The 22565-nt window shown below is 39.1% G+C and overlaps 1 pseudogene; it reads left to right on the forward strand.

Moving 5' to 3' along the window:
- The window catches only part of LOC127205501 (heterogeneous nuclear ribonucleoprotein A/B-like), a 30981-nt pseudogene extending 8626 nt beyond the window's left edge, over positions 1–22355 (forward strand).
- Positions 22356–22565: the final 210 nt, after the last annotated feature.

The following is a 22565-nucleotide window of genomic DNA, read 5'->3' on the forward strand; positions in this document are numbered from 1 at the left end:
CCAGCCGGTCCCTGGAACACTCAATAGGCCTTTGTCTTTTAGCTCCACATTCTTTGTGACTTATCATCTGGGACCTTGGGCTAGCATACCTGCTGACCTGCACTTATGAGTTAGAGAGCTGAGAGCTCTGCTGTTCTGGTTGCTTTAATGCTAATTAAAAATTTTTCCTTTCAGAGGCAAAGAAAGAACTTCATTTCTCCCATGTCTTATATATAAGCTGTCACCAGATGTGTCTCAGAATAAAAGTGCATTTTCCCACCTCAAAAGATCTATATGAAAAGAGAATCTTTCCACTTAATGACTTAATTAAGAAAAAAAACTGTTATAGGTATACCACATGTATTCATTCCATCATTTATTCCAGATGTATTAAATAAGAACAGACTTCATCCCAGGTAAGGAAAGATAGTGACTAAATGTAATATTTTGTAATCTGACTTGCATCTTGCCTCCTTTTCACTATCCTTATTAATATGCCTAATCAAAATTAACCAACTCATCCTAATATGGGCTTCCCCTTACCCTTTATAGACTACCATTTGCCTATGGGTTACATCTGTCACCTCTCTATCCAGAGACAGTCCTTTGTCTTTTGGAGCAAATATCCCTTCCCCATCTTCCTTGTCCCCTTTCTCTTCTTTCTTATCTTATATCACCTATGTTTGTCTCTTATTCCATGCCCTTTGTTTCTCAGGGGAAAAGCAATCTCCTTTGTGCTGAGAACTTGGTCTTGGTGTATCCTGGACCTTCCTTCCTTTCGACAATGATGTTTCTATCGCTGTACATGATAGTTTGGGTTATTTTTTTTTTCTTTAAAAATATGTATTTGGTTTTATCGAGATAGAGTTTTGCCACTTCCCAAGAGCAGCTCCAGGAATGGGAAGAGGAGAGAAGAGAGGTGGGGAGAATTGAACAGGTGGCAAACAGCTGCTAAAGAAGACTAAATGTCGGTTGAACCACTAGCCCGAAGGACTAGCTGTGGAGTAGAAGTTAAAGAGCTAAAGAGCGGAGGGAAAAGAAATACTTGGAGACTCGGGCATGTGTGATACAAGCTGAAGAATGTCTGAAAGCCTAGGAGAACATTTCTTTTGGCTCTCTATCTGTCTCCATCTCTGTCTTGCTGTCTGTCTGTCTGACTCCTTGCTCCTTGCTCCTTGCTCCTTGCTCGCATAGTTGCTTGCTATTTAACTAACTTACTAACTAGCTAACTTTTTGCTTGCTGTTACCCATCCTTTTATCTCCTTGCTTCCTGTTGCCCAGATTTCTATCTCCTTGCTTGTTGTTGCCCATCTTTCTAATTTTCCTGCTTGCTGTTACTCATCTAGCTATCTACCTGTCTCTCTTGTCATTCCTCATCTATCTGTCTCTCTTTCTATTTTCCATCTCACTCTAGCTTGCTCTTTCATGTCTGTTACTTGCTTGCCCTCTTTTCTCCTTTGGCCAACACCAGTATTTTACTGAAATGAAGTTCAATTTTTTCATTATAAATTACACCATGTTTTTTTCATCTTTGTAATCACTAGGGCACTCAAAACTCAACAGAGTAATACAAAAATACAAAAAGTTCTATAACCTACAACAAAACACAACAAAAATCAATCAGTTTTCAAGCAATGGTCAGCATGACCTGATTGTTATTTTTTAAACAATACACAGGAACATTTAATCATAAATGTCCCTAGGCTAAAGCTAATGTGTTTACAAGATGATCACAGCGACATAGTTTGAGCTAGATATTTTCTAGAAAATATTTTCTCACTTGACCTACTTCCAGTCTCAGACCAACAGGTATGTTATCCAAGCCTAGGATAACTGCCAAGAGGTCCTCTATTGTAAAATATTTGAAAAGCACAACATTCCAAGCCACCTTCTACTGCTCTCAAAGCAGATTCTAAAGAAATGTTTCTACAGGTAACAGTATCTAGTCAGGTACTATTATGTGTAGATATTAAATTTCTTTTTTTTAATCTTTAAAATTTTTATTTTTTTACATATTCATTTATATTATTACACATATATACAATAGATTGCCTATAACATGAAGAACCATGACACAGTCAAGAATTACATAAATGTTACACTCTTAGTGTTTTGGCTATTTGTATTTGACCTCCTTGAAGAAAACGACTTTTCTACCTTGGTGCATCTAAATTTCTCAATGTAAATCAATCTCCATCACATAATTGTCATTATCAACATAAAACACCTATCTAGACCTAAAAATATCTTAACCTCTAAACAACTAAGATTCATTGTAAAAGTAAGCTACCTGGTCATCAATTCCATCAGAGACTTAAGGAGTAATTTGGTTGCCCGAGTTTACTGGGGTGTAGGTTAGTAACTTTCAAAATGAGAAGGTGACAGAGACAGTTTGCCACTTGTATAGTCACCCAAAACTCTATGTTGTTAGAGCATCATCCTTGGCCTTCTGTCCCAATGCATCTGACAGACATATTTAGGAGGTAGGAACTATTGAGGACTTGCTTACCCGGTCCTGGCAGAGTTTGCCCGTTGACTGCCTGCATCCAAGCTTACCCATTTATAGCAGAATTCTGTCTGTGGGAGAAATGCGGAAATTTTACCCAGTGTCTTGTTTGTCACATTTGAAGCCATCTCCATAAGGAGGTTCTTTGATGTGCATCGTTGTCTTTGAAGTGGGCTGAATGTTGCCAGGAGTTAACCTGTCTCATTGTCTGTGAACCCTTAAAATAATAAAAACATTTTAAAATGCCATATTCTGCATGTCTCTGGGGTTTTTGAAGACCTTACCTAACTATCCTACCTTATCTTCTATAGAACCATATCTATCTGCTGCACCAAAGATGTATATTCTTGTTATAAAAGTAGACTAGCAATTGACATGACCATAACTTAATCAACTAAAAATTAACTTGTATAACTTATTTATCCTAAACAGCTTTTAATAGCACTTTCAAAACATCAGAAGTACACTTGCATTATAATCGAGTTACATGAGTACCATACCTCATATTGGAATATATATATATATACTCTTACATTTGAGTTCTATACCACTGTATCTAGAATTAAACTTATTTTGCATCTATATACAAAAATTCTATACCAATGTATTAAAAATATCCTTGTAAGTGACAATTGAAGCATTAAGTTGAGGAGTAGATTCACTAATCTACTTTTTGTTCTATCTTCCATACATACATATATATTCCCTCTTCTTCCTTTTCAACCCCTTTCTCCAAACCTAAGAATGTAAGAAAAAGGAAAAGAGAAACATCGCTGGTTTAACTTTGTTTTCTCTCTCAATAAGACCTATAATAATTTGTAATTAACTCCTTTGATAATAACCTTCTATTGTCCAAGAAAGCAACCCAAAACCTACCTGACTCCCCTTAAAGAAAATGAGGTATCGTTCTCTTAAGATTTTTTCTGGCTGATGTGGGATGAACAATACTATTGTAGGGGCCCAAATAAATTTGAAGAAAGGGTTAACAAAGCTAGAAATGGCATTTGTGGCCCAGTTTCTAAATTTGAAAATTCCAGGCTTAACTAGCATCCTGTGTGGGATAGTCAGAAGTACTGGACCAATTGAGATTGGCAGCTTCCTTTGAAAGTGTCCTGGAAGCTGTTTTGTTCTGATGAGCCAAGAAGAAGCATTGTCTATACCTAGACTTTCATGTCTCTTCCAGTTTCAGAGCTATTTCCATACAGTGGGATTGTTAATATAAGTTATCTTCTTTTTCTGCAGTTTAAATTCTTCACATTACAATTGTATCCTCCTCCCTCATTCCCTCCTGATCCCCCTCCTTCGTCCTCTGTCCCTCCCTCCCTTAGTCCTCAGAAAGGGAAGTCCTCCTCCCCTAACATCTGAACTCAGATATCAAATCTCATCTGTACTACCTGTAACCTCTCCCGCTGCAGCCTGGCAAGGCCGTCCTGCCAGACAGAAGTGATCTAAATTTGGTGGCCAGAGTGAATGTCAGAAGTAGTTTCTAATCTCCATTTTGGGATCCACAAGGAGACTGTGCTGGTACATCTGAGCAGACAACATGGTCCTTGGTTGATGTTTCAGTCTTTGTGTTGTAGTGTAGTTATCTTGTATTATGTGGTTAACACCTGCTTATGAGTGAGTATATACCATGCATGTCTTTCTGGGTCTGGGTTACCTCATTCAGGATTATCCTTTCCAGTTCCACACATTTGCCTACAAATTTCAAGGTTTCCTTGTTTTTAATAGCTGAGTAGTATTCCATTGTGTAGATGTACCAGTTTCTTTATCCATTCTTCAGTTAAGGGACATCTAGGTTGTTTCCAGATTCTTGCTATTATGAACAAAGTTACTATAAAAGTAGTTGAGCAAATGTCCTTGTTGTATGGTGGAACATCTTTTGCGTATATTCCCAGTAATGGTATGTCTGGTTCCTGAAGTAGAGTTCTTCCCAATTTGGTGAGAAAACACCAGATTGATTTCCAAAGTGATTGTACAAGTTTGCACTCCCACCAGGAATGGAGGAGTGTTCCCCTTTCTCCACATCCTCGCCAGCATGTGCTGTCACCTGAGTCTTTGATCTTAGCCATTTGGATAGGTTTAAGATGGAATCTCAGAGCCCTTTTGATTTGCATTTCCCTGATAACTAGAGATGGTGAGCATTTCTTTAAGTGTTTCTCAGCCATTCAATATTCCTCTGTTGAGCATTCTCTGTTTAGTCCTGTAATCCATTTTTTAATTGGATTATTTGGTTTGGTAGCATTTAATTTCTTGAGTTCTTTATTTATTTTGGATATTAGCCCTTTGATAGATGACAGGTTGGTGAAGATCTTTTCTGAATCTGTAGGCTGTCATTTTGTTCTGTTGACAGTGTGTTGACTCTGTTTCTTAGCAATTAAACTTTATTATGTAACCCAACTAGCTTATACAAGAAGGAAAAAGGTTAAAGGGATGAAAGAGTGAACCTTCCGGTAGCCATTCCACAGGACGGATCCTTAGGTGTCTCTCTGGCCGGCGTGCTGATCCAGCTTGTCCGCTGCCCCTGCACGCTCTCTCTGCAGCCGACTTTGTTATTCTCTCTTCCCCAACTCCTTCAGTCACGTGGGAAGGACCGGCTCCTTCTCCCAGTGAGGGTCCATTAGAAAGACAGTAGTCCAGGTGGGGTTCCCAGGTCTGCTTCCTGAATTCCAGACCCAGGATGGCTCCACTCAGTCTGTCACAAGGTATTCATGGGGTGCCCCAAGGGTAAAGCCCGCCAAGACTGCTCCCACCTGTGACAAAGCTTACTCCTTCCCACACATCCCCCTTCTCTTTAAAAAAATTAAGAACTATAAACACACATATACATATATACATAATCATCAGGTATCAAGTACATAACCAAGTCCTTTTATACTTGTTAACCTGAGAAAAAATATTCTACTATTCTACCAAAGAGAGTCTTTTTTTTTTCCCATGAGAAATTGCAATTATCCATCTATAAATGTGTTTTTAATTCTTAAACTAAAGCTTCTAGTAACACCGTGGCTATCTAGTCTTCAATCCCATCAGAGACCCAAGAAGGAAAATCTATCTAATAAAGCACGTGCCTTAGTTTGAGCGGGACCCCTGGGCCCAAATCCGCCTATCATATTGTTCTACTTGTAGATTTCTAGGACCCTCTGGATCCTTTTATTTTGCTGTTCTCCCATGCGTCTCTCATTTAGAGTCCCAATAGGATGCCTTCCCCTCTGTCCCAGTTTCCTGGTAAGTGAAGGCTTTTGTGGGACATGCCCCTTGGGCTAGTATGCAGATATAAGTGAGTATATACCATTTGATTCTTTCTGCTTCTGGGTTAACTCACTCATTATGATCATTTCTAGCTCAATCCATTTATCCACAAATTTCGGGAATTCCTTGTTTTTAATAGCTGAGTAGTATTCCATAGTGTATATGTACCACAGTTTCTTTATCCACTCTTCTACTGAGGGACACTTAGGCTGTTTCCATGTTCTGGCTAGCCAAGAAGAGACTTGATACCCTATGAGAATATATAGGGGGACGTAATCCCCCTCAGGAACAGTCATAGGGGAGGGGAATAATGGGAAAATGGGGGGGAGGAATGGGAGGATACAAGGGATGGGATAAACATTGAGATGTAACAAGAATAAATTAAGAAAAAAAAAAAAGAAAAGAAGGAAAAAAAAAAAAAGCACGTGCTGGCAGGCAACTTCCAAGTTGCATAGGACAGAGAGAACAGACCACCTGGATAGTCACCGAAGTCTCTCCTTCATTGGGGCAATCAGTCTTCAGCCTTATCGGCCCAAAACATCCAACAAACTGCTTTTTGAAGCAGGAAATCTGATGGTCTGGTCCATCTAGTCTCTTCAAAGCTGGACAGTCAACTTTCCAGCATCACTGTTGATCATTGCAGCCAGTCAGCCTGTCATCAGTAGTAGAGATAAGAGCATTTTCTCTGTCCAGTGACCATTTTGTCACCTGCGTCTCTTGAAGCCCCCATCTTCAGTGATGGAAATGGAGAAGCGGCCAGGAGTGGATGTCTCTCTCTGTCAGGAAAGCCCTCATCCTTAAATGCCATATTCTGTGGATCTCTGAAGAGTTTGAAAACCAACTCTATCTATTCCTACAGTTAGCTACTATTTCTTTGGAGACATATACAAGAAATTAAACAAACCTGTTCTATGACAAAGTAAGTTAGTATCTAGTAGGATTTCTTTGTAACTAAATATCAACTTTTATTCCCAATCTTTCTGAACAGTTTTTCCTAAGACATTAGTGGTACATGAATAATACATTAAATAAACATTGAATAAAATGAACTTAAGTTTCTAACATACAATATATAATATTTTGTCAACATATAACATACAATACATAAGGCAAAAATGAATGACAATATACAATTTAAATTTTTATTAATGAAGCAAAAGTTGAAGTCTTAAATTTCCATCAATCAAAAGTCTTAAATTTTCTTCAATCTACAATACCAATGTAAGATTTTTGAAGTTAGTTGATTCAATAATCTACTTTTAGTCTACAAACATGTGTCCTCCCTTCCTTCCCCCCTTTCCCTTAATATTAAAAGGGATAGAAAGTAAGAGAGAAAGAAAGATAGAAGAAAGAAACCCCCAAATGAACGTTTATTAATTGTAACTAACCCCGTTAGGCAAAGATGAGCATTGGTAACCCACCAAAAACACCCACTCCACCTACTGGGAATGGGGGCGTTGTGTTTTCAAAATTACTTTATGTTGTTTCAGAGAAAAATCTTTTTTGGGTACCCTAGAAAAATAATATATTGGCCAAGTGCTGGAAAAGCTAGCTGTTTTTGTCCAGTCCTTTTGGGATTGATCCTTTTGGCTAGCCAATTTATTGTTAATATGCATGCAAATTCGGGAAGAAGCAGTAGTGTCAGTGGCAGAAGTTCGATCTTCATAATTGTCCTGTTTTTTGTTCTGAAAGTAAGCAGACTTTTGAAATCATTAATACGGATGTTAGTACATGTGTAATTTTTCAAGGAAACATCAGTTGAGGCACCTTGCTCAAGATGCCAGAGGCATGCTTTTGAGGTTAAATCACCCACGCTGCCTGCTTTGTCTACAGCCTTGTCCTGTTTTTTGTAAATACAGGGCTCTACCTGCATATACACCAACAGGACAGAAGAGGGCATTAGTTCTCCAAGCTGTAAGAAACAATGTCAAGTTGTTAAGGACCAGGTAGCTCTTAAGACTCACTTGCTATATGGTCAGATCTAATCTTTATAAGTTTAGTTGGTAGCCATATTTTTTCATTTCCTGTGGAAACATACGCATACCCACGACCCCATCTCAAATCTACCACAGGTTTCCATTTCATACTTGACAAGTCCTTGTAGAATATTGGTTGTCCCAACTCCTCAGTTTTTTCTATCACCCAATGTCTCTCTGCAGCTGACGTCCCTTTATCATGCACATTAAGAAAATTTAGAGTCAACAAAGCATTATTTAATCGGTCCCGGGGTGTCTTTACCCTTCCCTTTTGTTTAATAAGCATTTCTTTTAAGGTACGATTAGCTCTTTCCACAACTGTTTGTCTTGTGGGGTTGTGAGGTATGCCAGTAACATGTTTTATATTATTATACATAAAGAAATTTTTCATCTTAAGGGACACATATGCAGGAGCATTGTCAGTCTTAATTTGTGCAGGTATTCCCATAAATGTCATTATTTCCAGCAAGTGAGTAATCACACAGTCAGCCCTTTAAGAACTTAAGGCAGTTGCCCACTGAAAACCTGAATATGTATCAATGGTATGATGTACATACCTCATTTTCCCAAATTCTGTAAAATGAAACACATCCATCTTTCAAATTTCGTTCCTTTTGTTACCTCTAGGGTTAATTCCCGCAGGTAATGGTAGTTGACTATATAAGGAACATGTAGGACACTTATTAATTATTTCTCTGGCTTGTTGCCAAGTGATAGAGAATCTTTTTTTTTTAACCCCTTACCATTGACATGATGTTTTTTATGAAATTTTGAGGCTTCGAATACATTACCTATTAATAATTTGTCGATCTCTTCATTTCCTGTGCCAATGGGCCTGGTAAACCTGTATGGGATCGAATATGAGTAATATACAAGGGATAATTTTTGCTTCTGATGACCTGTTGCAGTTCTATAAATAAAGTAGTCAATTCTGGGTTATCAGGAGTAAATTCAGCAGTTTCTATATGCAAAACAACTCTTTTAGCATATTGAGGGTCAGTAATTATATTAAGAGATTCAGGAAAATCTAACAATACCATAAGGATTGCATATAATTCTGATTTTTGAACTGAGGTAAATGGGCTTTTAATCACCTTGGTCATTTTCTCAGACTTATAACCAGCCATACCTGATTTATTTGCATCAGTGAAAAAGGTGGGTGCCCCTGAGATTGGTGACCTCTTTACAATACGTGGAAGGATCCAATTAGTTCTTTTTATAAACTTTATACGTTTGCTTTTTGGGTATCTATTGTTAATGTCTCCCAAATAGTTACTACAAGCTTTTTACCAATCTTCATTAATTACCCATAAAGACATAATCTCAGAATCAGTAAGAGGCACTACAATTTCCGTTGGGTCCATCCCTGACAGTTGGCACAATCTTATTTTTCCCTTTGTAATCAATTCAGACATTTTTTTCTATGTATGTTTTCAATTTTTTGCTCTATTTGCCAGGAATATCCATTCTATGATCCTGTCTTCCCTTTGCATAAGAAGCCCAGTTGGAGAATGTTTCGAAGGCAAAATAACCAGAATGCAACCAAGTTCAGGATCGATTCTATCCACATATGCCTTTTGAAGTTTTTGCTCCACCAGAATTAACTCCTTTTCTGCCTCAGCGGTCAGACATCTAGGACTGTTTAAATCTGAATCCCTTTGTAAAGTTTGGAACAAGTTACTTAGCTCATAGGTAGCTAACCCAATTGTAGGCCTTAACCAGTTAATATCTCTCAATAATCTTTGAAAGTCATTAAGAGTTTGCAATTGATCTCTACGGATCTGTACCTTTTGTGGTCGAATTTTTTGTTCACTTATTTTATAGCCTAAATAGGTAATTGAATCTCCTCTTTGTATTTTTTTTCACAGCAATCTGTAATCCCCAGCATGGTAGAATTCTTTGTGCTTCCTGAAACATTTTTTTCTACAACACTAGGATCAGAATCAGCTAGCAGAATATCATCCATGTAATGGTATATGATAGATTGAGGAAATTGCTTACGAATTATTTCTAAAGGTTGCTGCACAAAATACTGGCATAAAGTTGGGCTATTCAACATTCCCTGTGGAAGTACCTTCCAATGATATCTCTTCATTGGAGAATTACTGTTCAGAGTAGGTACTGAGAAAGCAAACCTTTCCCTGTCCTTCTCATGTAAAGGTATGGTGAAAAAACAATCTTTTAGATCAATTGTAATTATATGCCAAGACCTAGGTAGCAAGGAAGGCAAAGGAATTCCAGGTTGAAGTGAACCCATGGGTTGAATCACCTTGTTTATGGCCCTCAAATCTGTTATCATTCTCCATCCACCTGATTTCTTTCTTACCACAAACACAGGGGAATTCCAGGGACTGGATGATTCTTCGATGTGTTGAGCCTCCAGCTGCTCTTTCACTAAACCGTGAAGCGCCTGTAATTTTTCTTTTGTTAAGGGCCACTGCTCCTGCCATACAGGTCTGTTTGAAATCCATTTTAGGGGCAAGGCAGTTGGTATCCCAGCAGTGGCCCCTCTTAAAAATTTTGACACTCTAAACCTGAAGAGTTCTGAGGTTGGACAATGGGCATAGCTTGTGATCGCCCCTGATCACTTACATGAATCTCTTCCCCAGAAGCGTGGGCCAGTTCACCCATAGTTTCAACCTTGTTTATCTCGGTATTTGCAGGAATAGTAATCTGAGTACCCCATTGCTGTAAGAGGTCTCTTCCCCATAGATTTATGGGAATGTCAGCCACATAGGGTTTCAGCCTCCCTATCTGCCCGTCTGATCCCACACACTCAAGCCACTGTACACTTTGTTTTATTTGAGATAGCTTACCAATTCCTACAATTTCTGTGTAAACCTTCTTAAGTGGCCAATTTTTGTTCCAAGACTTCTGGAAAATGATGGAGACATCAGCTCCGCTGTCTACCAAGCCTTCTATTTTAACACCATTCAATTGTACAATTAACTTAGGTCTCTGATCATTAATTACTGTTTGCCAGAACACCCGGGTCCCTGTGTTTCCAAATGCACCAGTCCTTTCCACTGGAGCGGCTTTGTCCTTAATGTAAGGAAACAGTAGGAGTTGAGCAATTCTATCCCCGGCATTGATTTTTATCTCCTTTTTCACACATGCCATGATTTTTATTTCCTCTTTAGAATCTCCGTCTATAATACCGGGATGCACAATAAAACCATGAGAAGTCAGCCCACTTCTTCCCAGAACCATTCCTACTGTGCCTGAAGGCAAAGGTCCAAAAACACCAGTATTTAATTAGTAACATTCAACCTGGGGAGATAGGGTAAGAGACATATTTGAAGCCAGATCCAAGGCTGCACTGCCTTCAGTAGCATGTATTAGATCACTAACACTCAGTTCCCATTTTCCTGCAGGTTTGTCACTTCTTGACTGGCCAAAGGAATTCGGCTGGCATTGTTTATGGGGGCCCAAGCCGATGGCCCCCTCCTGCCATTTCCCATCAGCAAGATATTGCCTTGCACATTTCTCTTAGACTGACAATCCCGAGACCAATGTTTCCCTTTCCCACAGCGACTACAGTACCCTGGGAGTCTTGGCACCTCATTACCATCATAACCAGAACCTCCTTGTTCTCTCCTATGAGTTACATTTTCTCCTGGGTTATTGCACCTTCTATCTCTACAGTTTCTTTGCACATGACCAATTTTACCACAATTGAAGCACCGAGTATTAGGATATCTGGGCTCTCTGGCTAAAGCTTGTCCCACAATATTATTTTGATACTCCTGAGAGTTGATATTAACTGTCTCCTTTACCCAGTCATATAGTGGAGCGCCTCTTTCCTTTAATGGTCTAAGCACCCTCTTACAGTCAGCATTTGTATTCTCATAAGCCATGATAAGTTTTAATGCCTGTTTGTTGTCAGAATCTGGCATCACCTTATCCATAGCAGATCCTAACCTCTGCAAGAATTCTGTAAAGGGCTCCAAGGGTCCTTGGAACACTTTAGTAAAGGGAATAGTTGTTTTCCCAGGTTCCTCTACCAGCTCCCAAGCTCTCAAGGCTGCCTTATGACATTGTTCAATCACCCTATCTTCAGCTTGAATTTGTTCTCTAATGTTAGTATATTGTCCTTCACCAAGCAATTGATCTCTATTAATATTTATTCCCCGTGTCGTATTTTCCTGTTCTATTTTTATAGCCTCTGTTCGCCACCATGATAACCACTGTAACTGTTGTGCTGCTTCCAATACCGCTGAAACTAAATTTTTCCAATCTTGGGGAACAAGTCTATTTTGTGTGGCCCAGCTATTTAACATTTGTTTAACGAATGTAGAGTGCATACCATATTTGACGATGGATTCCTTAAAATGTTTTAAATCCATCATGTCTACAGGATGCCAGGCCATTTCATCATAACCCTCAGCACCATTTTGCTCAAGCACATGTCTTACAGTGACTGGAAAAGCTGAAGGTGTCTGGGCGACTGTGGAGGTATCCTCCACTGGGACATTTACTTCCAAAGACCTTTTGGTCGGTCTGGCTTCCTTTGCCTCTGGTTTCTGACCTTCTCCATCCTTTTTAACCACAGGTGCCTTCTGCTTTTCCAGCCCTTCCAGTTTTTCTGCATTTTGCCCATTTGTTCAGTCAAGTCAGTAATTCTTTCCAAAAGGATAGAGCTTATTGACTCTTCTGGTTTTTTCTGGCTTTCTGGTCTCTCTATTTCCTGTCCTTCATCACTACCAATTACCAAAAATTCTTTCTGCTTTCCCATCCCTTCATTTTCTTTCCTCAGCCTTTCCATCTGTCCAGTCAAATCTGCAATCTTTTCCAAAAGGATAGAACTTACTGCCCCTTCCGGCTTTTCTATGTCATTAGCCTTTCTTCTAATCCTTCTAAACATGAAATATTGTAATAAAAGGACAATGAAAAAACAGAGAATTCCTTCTAAGTATAATGCAGGAAAAAGTTTTGCAACAGCAGTTGCAACTTTTCTGATACCCTGAAACAGCATTTCTATACCTTCGAATACTGAATCTTCCTCCATACCCTTAGGGACTGTGGAACCCATTGGGCCCCACGTTGTGCGCCAGATGTTGACTCTGTTTCTTAGCAATTAAACTTTATTATGTAACCCAACTAGCTTATACAAGAAGGAAAAAGGTTAAAGGGACAAAAGAGTGAACCTTCCGGTAGCCGTTCCACGGGACGGATCCTGAGGTGTCTCTCTGGCCGGCGTGCTGATCCAGCTTGTCCGCTGCCCCTGCACGCTCTCTCTGCAGCCGACTTTGTTATTCTCTCTTCCCCAACTCCTTCAGTCACGTGGGAAGGACCGGCTCCTTCTCCCAGTGAGGGTCCATTAGAAAGACAGTAGTCCAGGTGGGGTTCCCAGGTCTGCTTCCTGAATTCCAGACCCAAGATGGCTCCACTCAGTCTGTCACAAGGTATTCATGGGGTGCCCCATTTGCCTTACAGAAGCTTTTCAGTTTCATTAGGTCCCATTTATTAATGGTTGGTTTTAGAGCTTGATCTTTTGGTGTTCTGTTCAGGAAGTTGTCTCCTGTGTCAATGAGCTCAATGCTTTTCTTCACTTTTTTTTTTTTTTTTAACAGCTTTATTGTGTCTGGTTTTATGTTGAGGATTTTAATCCACGTGGTCTTCAGTTTCATGATGGGTGATAGATATGGATCTATTTTCATTTTTCTACATGTAGCCATCCAGTTAAACCAGCATCATTTGTTGAAGATGCTATCTTTTTTCCATTGTATGGATTTGGTTTCTTTCTAAAAAATCCAGTGTCCATAGGTGTGTGGGTTTATTTCTCGGTCTTCTAATCAATTCCATTGATCATCCAACCTATTTCTATGCCAGTACCATGCTAGTTTTATTATTGTTACTCTATAGTACAGCTTGAGGTTTGGAATGGGTCTTTTACCGTACAGGATCATTTTAGCAATTCAGTTTTGTTTTTTTTTTTTGTTTGTTTGTTTTTTGTTTTTTGTTTTTTTTATGAAGTTGAATATTGATCTTCTACGGTTGGTTAAGAGGCATGTGGGTATTTCATTGAGTCTGTAGATTGTTTTTAGTAAGATGGCCATTTTTATTATGTTGATTCTCCTGATCCACAATCATGGGAGATCTTTTCCTCTTATGAAATCTTCAAATTCTTTCTTCAGAGATTTGAATTTTTTTTCATACTAACCTCTCACTTTCTTTTTGCGAGTTACACAAAGATACTTTATATTATTTATTGCTATTTTGAAGTGTGTCATTTCCCTAACTTCTTTCTCAGCCTTCTTGTCACTTGTATACAGGGGGGCTACTGATTTTTTAAAGTTGATTTTGTATCTAGCCATGTTGCTGAAGGTATTTATCAGTTCTAGGAGTTCCTTGATAGAATTTTTGAGGTCATTTATGTATACTATCGTATCATCAGCAAATAGTGATAGTTTGACTTCTTTTCTGATTTGTATCCCCTTGATCTCCTTTAGTTGTCTTATTGCTCTCATTAAGACTGCAAGTACTATACTGAAGAGGTACGGAGAAAGTGGACAGCCTTGTCTTGTCCCTGATTTCAGTTTCTCTCCATTTATTTTGCTGTTGGCTACAGGCTTTCTGCATATTACCTTTATTATATTTAGGTATATGCCTTGTATCCCTGCTCTCTCCAGGACTTTTAACATGAATGGGTATTAGATTTTGTGCAATGCCTTTTTGGCATCTAAGGCATCATGTGGGTTTTTTCTTTCAGTTTGTAGATTTGATGAATTACATTGATGGATTTCTATATATTGAACCACCCTTGCATGCCTGGGATGAAGCTTACTTGGTCAAGGTGAATCATAGTTTTTATATGTTCTTGAAATCATTTGTGAGCATTTTATTCAGTATTTTTGCATCAATGTTCATAAGAGAAATTGGTCTGAAATTTTCTTTCTTTGTTGAGTCTTCCTGTGGTTTTGGTTTCGCGGTGACTGTGGCTTCATAAAATGAGTTTGGTAATGTTCCTTCTGTTTCTATTTTATGGAGTAGTTTGAAGATAATTGGTATTAGCTCTTCTCTGATGGTCTGGTAGAGTTCTGTGCTGGATCCATCTAGTTCTTGGCTTTTGTTGTTGTTTTTTTTTGGGAAACTTTTGATGTCTGCCTCTATTTCTTTAGGTGTGATAGGACAATTCAATTTATTTTCCTGATCTTGATTCAACTTTGGTAGTTGGTAGCTATCAAGAAAATTGTTCACTTCACTTAGGTTTTCAAATTTTGTGGCATATAGGCTTTTGAAGTAAGACTTGGTGATTCTTTGGATTTCCTCAGTCTGACATTTTGTCTCCATTTTTACCCCTTATTTTGTTGATGTGAATATTCTGCCTCTGCTTTTAAATTAGATAGGCTAAAGGTTTGTCAATCTCAGTGATTTTCTCAAAGAGCCAGTGCTTTGTTTCATTGATTCTTTGAATTGCTTCCTTTGATTCCAATTTATTGATTTCAGCCCTGAGTTTGATGATTTCCAGCCATCTACTGCTCTTTGGTGTGTCTGCTTCTTTTTGTTCTAGAACTTTCCTACTTAAAAGGGTAATCTTAATGCTTTCTCTTCTTTACTCAGGTAACCACTTGTCTCTAAAATGGGGTGCATTTCTTTGGGAGACAGGTAGCAGCCTAATCTGTCCATCAGGTGGCATAGAGGCTAGCGAAGGACATTTAGTTTAAAAGGTAGAATTGTCCATTCCCTATGGAGAGAAGGGATGAGACAAAAACACCTGCGACAAAACCAAATGTGAAAAACCCAGGTAGAAGATGCCTAGGGTATGCATAAACTCCTCAAAAATGGGTGTTTAGGTAAGTGTGTAAACCCAGGTACTAATGCCTAGGTATACATGTTTATTTAAGGATTAAGGCTGTTTCTTTTGCTCAGGACAACTTTCTTGTCTCTAAAACAGGGTGCATTTCCTTGGGAGACAGGTAGCGGCTTAACCTATCCATCAGGTGCCATAGAGCCTAGGGAAGGACATTAAAAATTACACAATCTTGTTTTGATTTCAATTAAATAATGATTGCATGTTTTTGGTAATGGTAATAACATACTTCCTTTTTGAAAGAGGTCAAAATAAAACAGACTTGGATGAAAAGAGACTACTGACTTAAGTCAGTCTATATGTACATGAATTCAAACTACAGTACTACCCTTGATTGGATAATGTATATGCATCCTGCACACCTCATGTATTTGTAGTTTTGGAATTGTATAATGCTTTTGAGAAATTATATAATTTCAAAATTAGAGTACCAGACACTGATGCTGGATCAGACCTGACAGGATTCATCCTCTGGAATGGTGATATGCTGACATCCTGTGTTCTTCATGTTCCATCCACAAGTGCTTCGTTTGTTGTTGTCGTCATCAGAACAGAACATCTCCCAGGATAGCTTTGGATAAAGCTCCTGATTCCAATTGGTCCAGCATTTCAGACCATCCCGCACAGGACTTTTATTAAGCCTGAATTTCTCAACATTTAGAAACTGTACCACAAATGCTATCTCAGCTTGTTTAACCATTTTCCTAGTTTTAATTGGACCCCAGTATAGGTATTATTTGTCGCAAATCGGCCTGAAGAAGCCTTAAAAAGAGAATTCCATCCCATTTCCTTTATAAGTGGGTTGAGTAAGGTTTTGGGCTACGGGTGTTTATCTTCATTGGGAATTGGTTGTATTATTATTGGTTTTATTCACAAGAGAATGAGGTTGGATCTTTCTCTGAGACTATAGAACTATACAGGAATGATAGGAGAAAAGGTAGATTATTGAATCTACTCTTCAATTTAAGGCCTTAATTATTACTCACAAGCTTATTTGTAATTCATTGGTATAGAATATTAGTGATGTAAAATACATTGATTTTTAATTTATTGTACTATTTGTTTTATCACAAGACTATACATCCTAGGTTTAATAGATAGATAAGGTAAAATATTTAGATTAATTCTTCAAAAACCTCAGAGACCTACAGAATATGGCATTTAAAGAAATTCTATTTGTTTTGAGGATTCTGTGAAAATGAGACAGATTGACTCCTGGCAACACCCAGCCTGTCTCAAAGAAGGTAATCAGCATCGAAGAACCTCCTTATGGAGATGGATTCAGATGTGGCAAACCACCCCCTGGGGGAAAAATATTCTTGTTTTTCTGCCACAGATAGAATTCTGCCTGAAATGAGCAAGCTTGGATGCAGGTGGAGTTGACAACCTAGCTCTGCCAAGACAGGGTAAGCAAGTTCTCCATAGTCTCTGCTTCACAAAAATGTCTGTCAGGTAAATTGTGCCAGAAGGATGAAGATGATGGTCCAATGTGTTAAAGAGTTTCAAGTTACTGTTCAGTTGACAAAGTGTCTCTGTAATTTTTTATCTTGGAAGCAGCTAACCTGCACTTCCTATTTACTCAGCTAATTAATTTTATTCCTTCTCAAGTCTCTGATGGGGTTGAAGACAGCAAAATATTAAGAGTATAGCATAAATATAACAATTGTTTTGTGGCTCTTGGGTATGTATATTGTATATTGGTGTAATGATATAAATATATAGGTAAAAGGTGTTTTTTATTATTATACTTAAGAGGGCAATTGTGGAGGAATGCTGAGTAGATGTAACATCTATCAATGAAGCACTGTTTAGCGAATTAGTTGGACAGAAGGACAGTAAGTGGAAGGTGGGGCTTGCTGAGGGAGGAAGAGCAAGTTTGGCAGTTGAAGGAGAAAAGGGTGACTGGGGAGGAAGACGAAGGAAAGAATGGCCTGTGGAACATCATTGTAGCAAATGCTTGGGGTCTAGGTATTATATATAAGTTTAGAGTAGTTTGTTTACCATAGTTTAGAAATAGATTTGTATTAGTATAGCTTCTGCCCAGCTTAAAGCTAGCAGCTTTAATGTATACTTCAGACTCTGTGTCTTTATTTAGCATCTTAGGCTGAACGGATACATTTTTAATGTAACAGATTGTGTCCCATAGTCTTGAGTATGTTGTTCCTTCAGTTTCATTGAATTCTAGGAAGTTTTTAATTTCTCTTTTTATTTCATCCCTTACACTGATGTCATTGAGTAGGGAATTGTTTAGTTTCCATGAGTTTGTAGGCTTTCTGTTGTTTCTTTTGTTGTTGAGATCCATCTTTAATCCATGGTGGTCTGAAAAGATGCAAGGGATTATTTACATGTTCTTGTATCTATTGAGGTTTGCTTTGTGATCAAGTATGTGGTTAGTTTTGGAGAAGGTTCCATGAGGTGCTAAAAAGAAGGTGTATTCTTTTGTGTTTGGGTGAAATGTTCTGTATATATCAGTTAGGTCCATTTGTTTCACGGTGTCTATTAGTTTCCTTGTTTCTTCATTTAGTTTCTGTCTCGATGGTCTGTCTGTTAGGGAGAGAGGCATGTTGAAGTCTCTCACTATTTATGTTTGGGGTTTGATGTGTGGTTTAAGCTTTAGTAATGTTTCTTCTTACAAATATAAGTGCTCCTACATTTGGGACATAGGTGTTCAAAAGTGAGACATCATCTTGATGTTTTTTTCCTTTGATGAGGATGTAGTGACTTTCCCCATCTTGTTTGATTAATTTAGGTTGAAAGTCTATTTTATCAGATACTAGAATGGCTCCTCCAGCCTGCTTCTGGGGTCCATTTGCTTGGAATACAGTTTTTCACTCTTTACTTTGAGGTAATGTTTATCTTTATTGCTGAGGTGTATTTCTTCTATGCAGCAGAATGATGGATCCTGTTTCTGCATCCATTCTGTCAGCCTGTGTCATTTTACTGGGGAGTTGAGGCCACTAATGTTAAGAGATATTAATGACAACTGGTTGTTAGTTCTTTTTGTTTTGATGTTGGTGGTGGTAGAGTGCGTGTGTTTTTGTGTTTTGGACTTGTGGATGTGCAGTTACTTATTTCCTATGTTTCCCTGGGTATGGATAGCCATCTTGAGTTGAAGTTTTCTGTCTAGTATCTTCTGTATGGCTGGATTTGTGGTTAGGTACTGATTAAACTTGGTTTTGTCATGGAATATCTTGTTTTCTCCATCTATGGTGACTGAAAGTTTTGCTGGGTATAGTAGTCTGGGTTGGCATCTGTGGTCTCTTAATCTTTGCATTACTTCTGTCCAGGACCTTCTAGCTGTCATAGTCTCTGTTGAAAAGTCAGGTGTAATTCTGATCATTTTACCTTTCTATGTGACTTGACCTTTTTCTCTTGAAGCTTTTAATATTCTTTCTTTGTCTGCACATATATTGTTTTAATTATTATGTGGCAGGAATACTTTCTTTTCTGGTCAAATCTATTTGGATTTCTGTAGGATTCTTATATATTTATGGGCATTTGTTTCTTTAGGTTGGGGAAGTTTTCTTCTATAATTTTGTTGAAAATATTTTCTGGAACCCAGAGCTCAGAGTCTTCTTCTTCTAATCCTATTATTCTTAGATTTGGTCTTTTTATAGTGTCCCAGATTTCTTGGGTGTTTTGTGTAAGGGACATTTTAGTTTTAACATTTTCTTTGACTGTTGTATGGATAACTTCAGTCATATCTTCCACACTGTAGATACTCTCTTCTGTCTCTTGTAGTCAGTTTATATGGCTTGTGTCCATAGTTCCTGTTCTCTTCCTTATTTTTTCCAATTCTAAGATTTCCTCGGCTTGTCTTTCCTTTGTTGTTTCTAATTCCCTCTTTAGGTATTGAATAGTCTTATTCATTTCTTTCTACTGTTTGATTGCATTTTCCTGTAATTCTTTATAGGATTTGTTCAATTCCTTCATCTGTTTGGATGTATTTTCCTTAAATTGTTATAGGATTTATTCAATTCCTTCTTTTCTTTGGATGAATTTTCTTGCAGTTCTTTACAGGATTCATTCAAATTTTTCATCTGTTTGAATGTATTTTCCTGTGTTTCTTTGAGTGACTTATTTTCCTCTTTCAAAGCTTCTATCATTTTTATCACCTCAGATTTAAAGTCTTCTCCTTATGCTTCATGGGTGTTCATACCTCCAGGGCTTTGCTGTTTTAGGATCACTGGTTTCCAAGGTTGTTATATGGTTCTCAGTTTTGTTGCTAGTCTCCCTGTTCTGTCCTCTAGGCATTTGGTTGTCTCTCGTGTTAGCAGGCCTAGAGATTCCCCTGATAAGGCACTATCTGTGTCCCAGGTTGGCCAGACAGGCTGTTAGCAAGTAAAGAGAACTCCAAGCCAAATGTTGTTTGTAGGGTTCCCCAGTGGCCTCCTCAGTATGTTGGACAGTGGGTGTTAAAGCCTGCATGCAGCTCAGCTTAGCTGGGTTCTCTGACTGTATCCAAATAGGGTAGGCCAGGAGAGGAGTTGGCTGATAGATTTCTAAGCCCACAGTTGCTCAGGTACCCTACAGTCCTTTTCAAGACAGCAGGGCTCTGTCTATCTGCTGTTTTTCAAATGGTTTTCTGTGCCCCAGTTGGGCTAGGCTGATAAGCCACTTTCCTTCCAAGAGAGGTTAGATCCCCAAGCTGCTCACAAATCAACAGCTACTAGGGGGTGTGGCCTGCACAGGTCTCTGCTCTGTGACCTAGGTGGATCAGGCCATTAGGCTGTAGGTTGGCAGCGTGAGATCAGATACAGAAGCTGCTAGCAAGATAGCAGATAATGAGGAATGTGGCTCACATAGGTCTCTCTTCAACCTGCTTTCCTTGTGTCTTGGCTGTATCTGAGCAGTATGCTTCAGGTGGATGGGCAGAGACCGACCAAGTCCTGAAGTTGCTCACAGGATGATGGCTAATAGATTGTTGTTGGTGCTTGGATTTAGCTCTGCAGGCCACAAGGTACGTTCTTAGCTGCTAAGGAGCTGGTGAGAGGAGGGCTGTGAGAGCTTGGATCTCCAAACTGCTAGAAGCTCTACAGGCCCTCTTGAGATTGGAGGGTTGTACTTATCTTATCAACTCCAAGATCCAGCCAGCCTAGGCCATCAAGCAGCCAGGGGTGCTGAGAGAGATAAGAGCTCAAAGGATCTTGTTATCCTGCACTCTTTCTTGGGAGGCAGCTAATATGTATTGTGCCCAGTGCCAGGACTTAGCTCTGCCTGTTCACTCCCTATTCTGAATCCAGCAAGCAGCAGATGGGCAGTGAGAGCACAGAGATGCAACTATATCCCACAGCCCTTCTGTTCCTGATCCTGCAAGCAGCAAACAGGTGGTGAGAGACCGAAGCTGCATGGAAATCCCACAGCCTATCCTAAGATGGCAGCTAATATGGGCTGTCCCCTGGGATTTTTCTGTGGGTTAGTTGGGTGGCCAGGGGTCGGACCCAGCTTTGCCCACACATTGTGGAAACCTTTTACCTAGGAGTCAACAGCACTGGTGTTTTGTAGCTCTCAGTTTGATCTTTAGGTTGCTGTACAGTCCTGGTTTTCTTGCTAATCAGATGCAGTATGAGATTGGTGCCACCATCTTGGATTCTGGGGCATGTCTCAGTTTTAACTTTCTTACATGTAGTTTCTGCTTGGGTGCTCACAGTCACAGCAAAGAACTCTATCATTATTGCAAGTCTTTGGCCAGATGCCCTCTTTCAACATTCTCAGTGGGAAAAATATTTTTCTAGTATGATTTTTCTCATGGCTGAGAAATAAAGGGGAAAAACAGTTTTAGGAGAAATTGAAGATTTCTAAACAAAATTACACCTGTACCATACATCATATTTGGGGGCAGTAGTTATCAGTCAGAGATCTTTGAAACTTTGTCAAGCAAAGTCTCAATAGCTGTTCTAGATATCCAGTGATCATGCTGGACAGCCAGAGGTTTCTGAAACTTTGTCAAGCAAAACCTCTATGATGTATTCTCATGTCTTTACACAGGATTTCTCTGTGTAATAGTCTTAGCTGTCCTGGAACTCACTTTGTAGAACAGGATGACCTCAAACTCACTGTTATCCATGTTCCTCTGCTTCCCTCTTCAGGGAAAATGTATGTTGGTAGTCTGAGGTGAGATATTAACAAAAAAGTTTTAACGGATTATTTCACTATATTTGAAGAGGTCGTTGAATATGCAATAAAATTTGATCCTAACATTGGATAATTAAGAGAGCTTAGGTTTATCCTCTTAAAAAATTCTTTGACTGTGCAGAAGGTCTTAGACCAGAGAGGTCACAGGCTGAAATGGTTGTCATTGACCCCAAAAAGGCTATGGCTATGAAAAAAAAAGATCCTGTGAAGAAAATCCTTAGGTGAGGCTGGGGATCTGAATACTGGAGCCACAGAGGGAAAGATTAGAGAATATTTTGGTCATTTTTGGTTGACTGAGACCATTGAACTTCCAGCACATCCTAAGTTGAACCAAAGATGGAGCTTTGTTTTTATTATGTTTAAAGAGGAAGATCCCGTGAAGAAAATTCTGGAGGAAAAAAAATTTTATACTCTCATTGGATGCAAGTGTGAAATCAAGGTTGCCCAGCACAAAGAGGTATATCAGCAATAGCAGTACTGCTCTGGGGGCCAAGGAAATTGCAGTTGAGAGTACGGAGGCAGTGGTGGAGGTGAAGGTCACAGTCAGAGTTGGAATCAGGGCTACAGCAGCTACTGGAAGCAGGGCCACAGCTACCAGCAGGGCTAAAGCTCTGGCTAGCAGCACAACCAGGGTAGTACAAATTACAAGAAGATCCAGCGACTTGTTGCCCATCAGAATAACAAGCCATACTGAGAGGCATGACAGGGAGTGGAAGACTGACAAAAGCACATGCTTTGTTTGAACGTGGAGTGAACATAATTATGTACCAAATTTAACTTGCCAAACCTTTATGGCCTATCCCATGTGCATCCTATCTCACATTTACCCTGGAAACCACTCTGCTGTTTACTATTCCAGAGCTCCAGTGCTTACAGCACCATGTGGAGTCTCAGAGCCCAGAGT

This window comes from Acomys russatus, chromosome 22 (genome assembly GCF_903995435.1).
Source record: "Acomys russatus chromosome 22, mAcoRus1.1, whole genome shotgun sequence".
Classification (NCBI taxonomy): domain Eukaryota; kingdom Metazoa; phylum Chordata; class Mammalia; order Rodentia; family Muridae; genus Acomys; species Acomys russatus.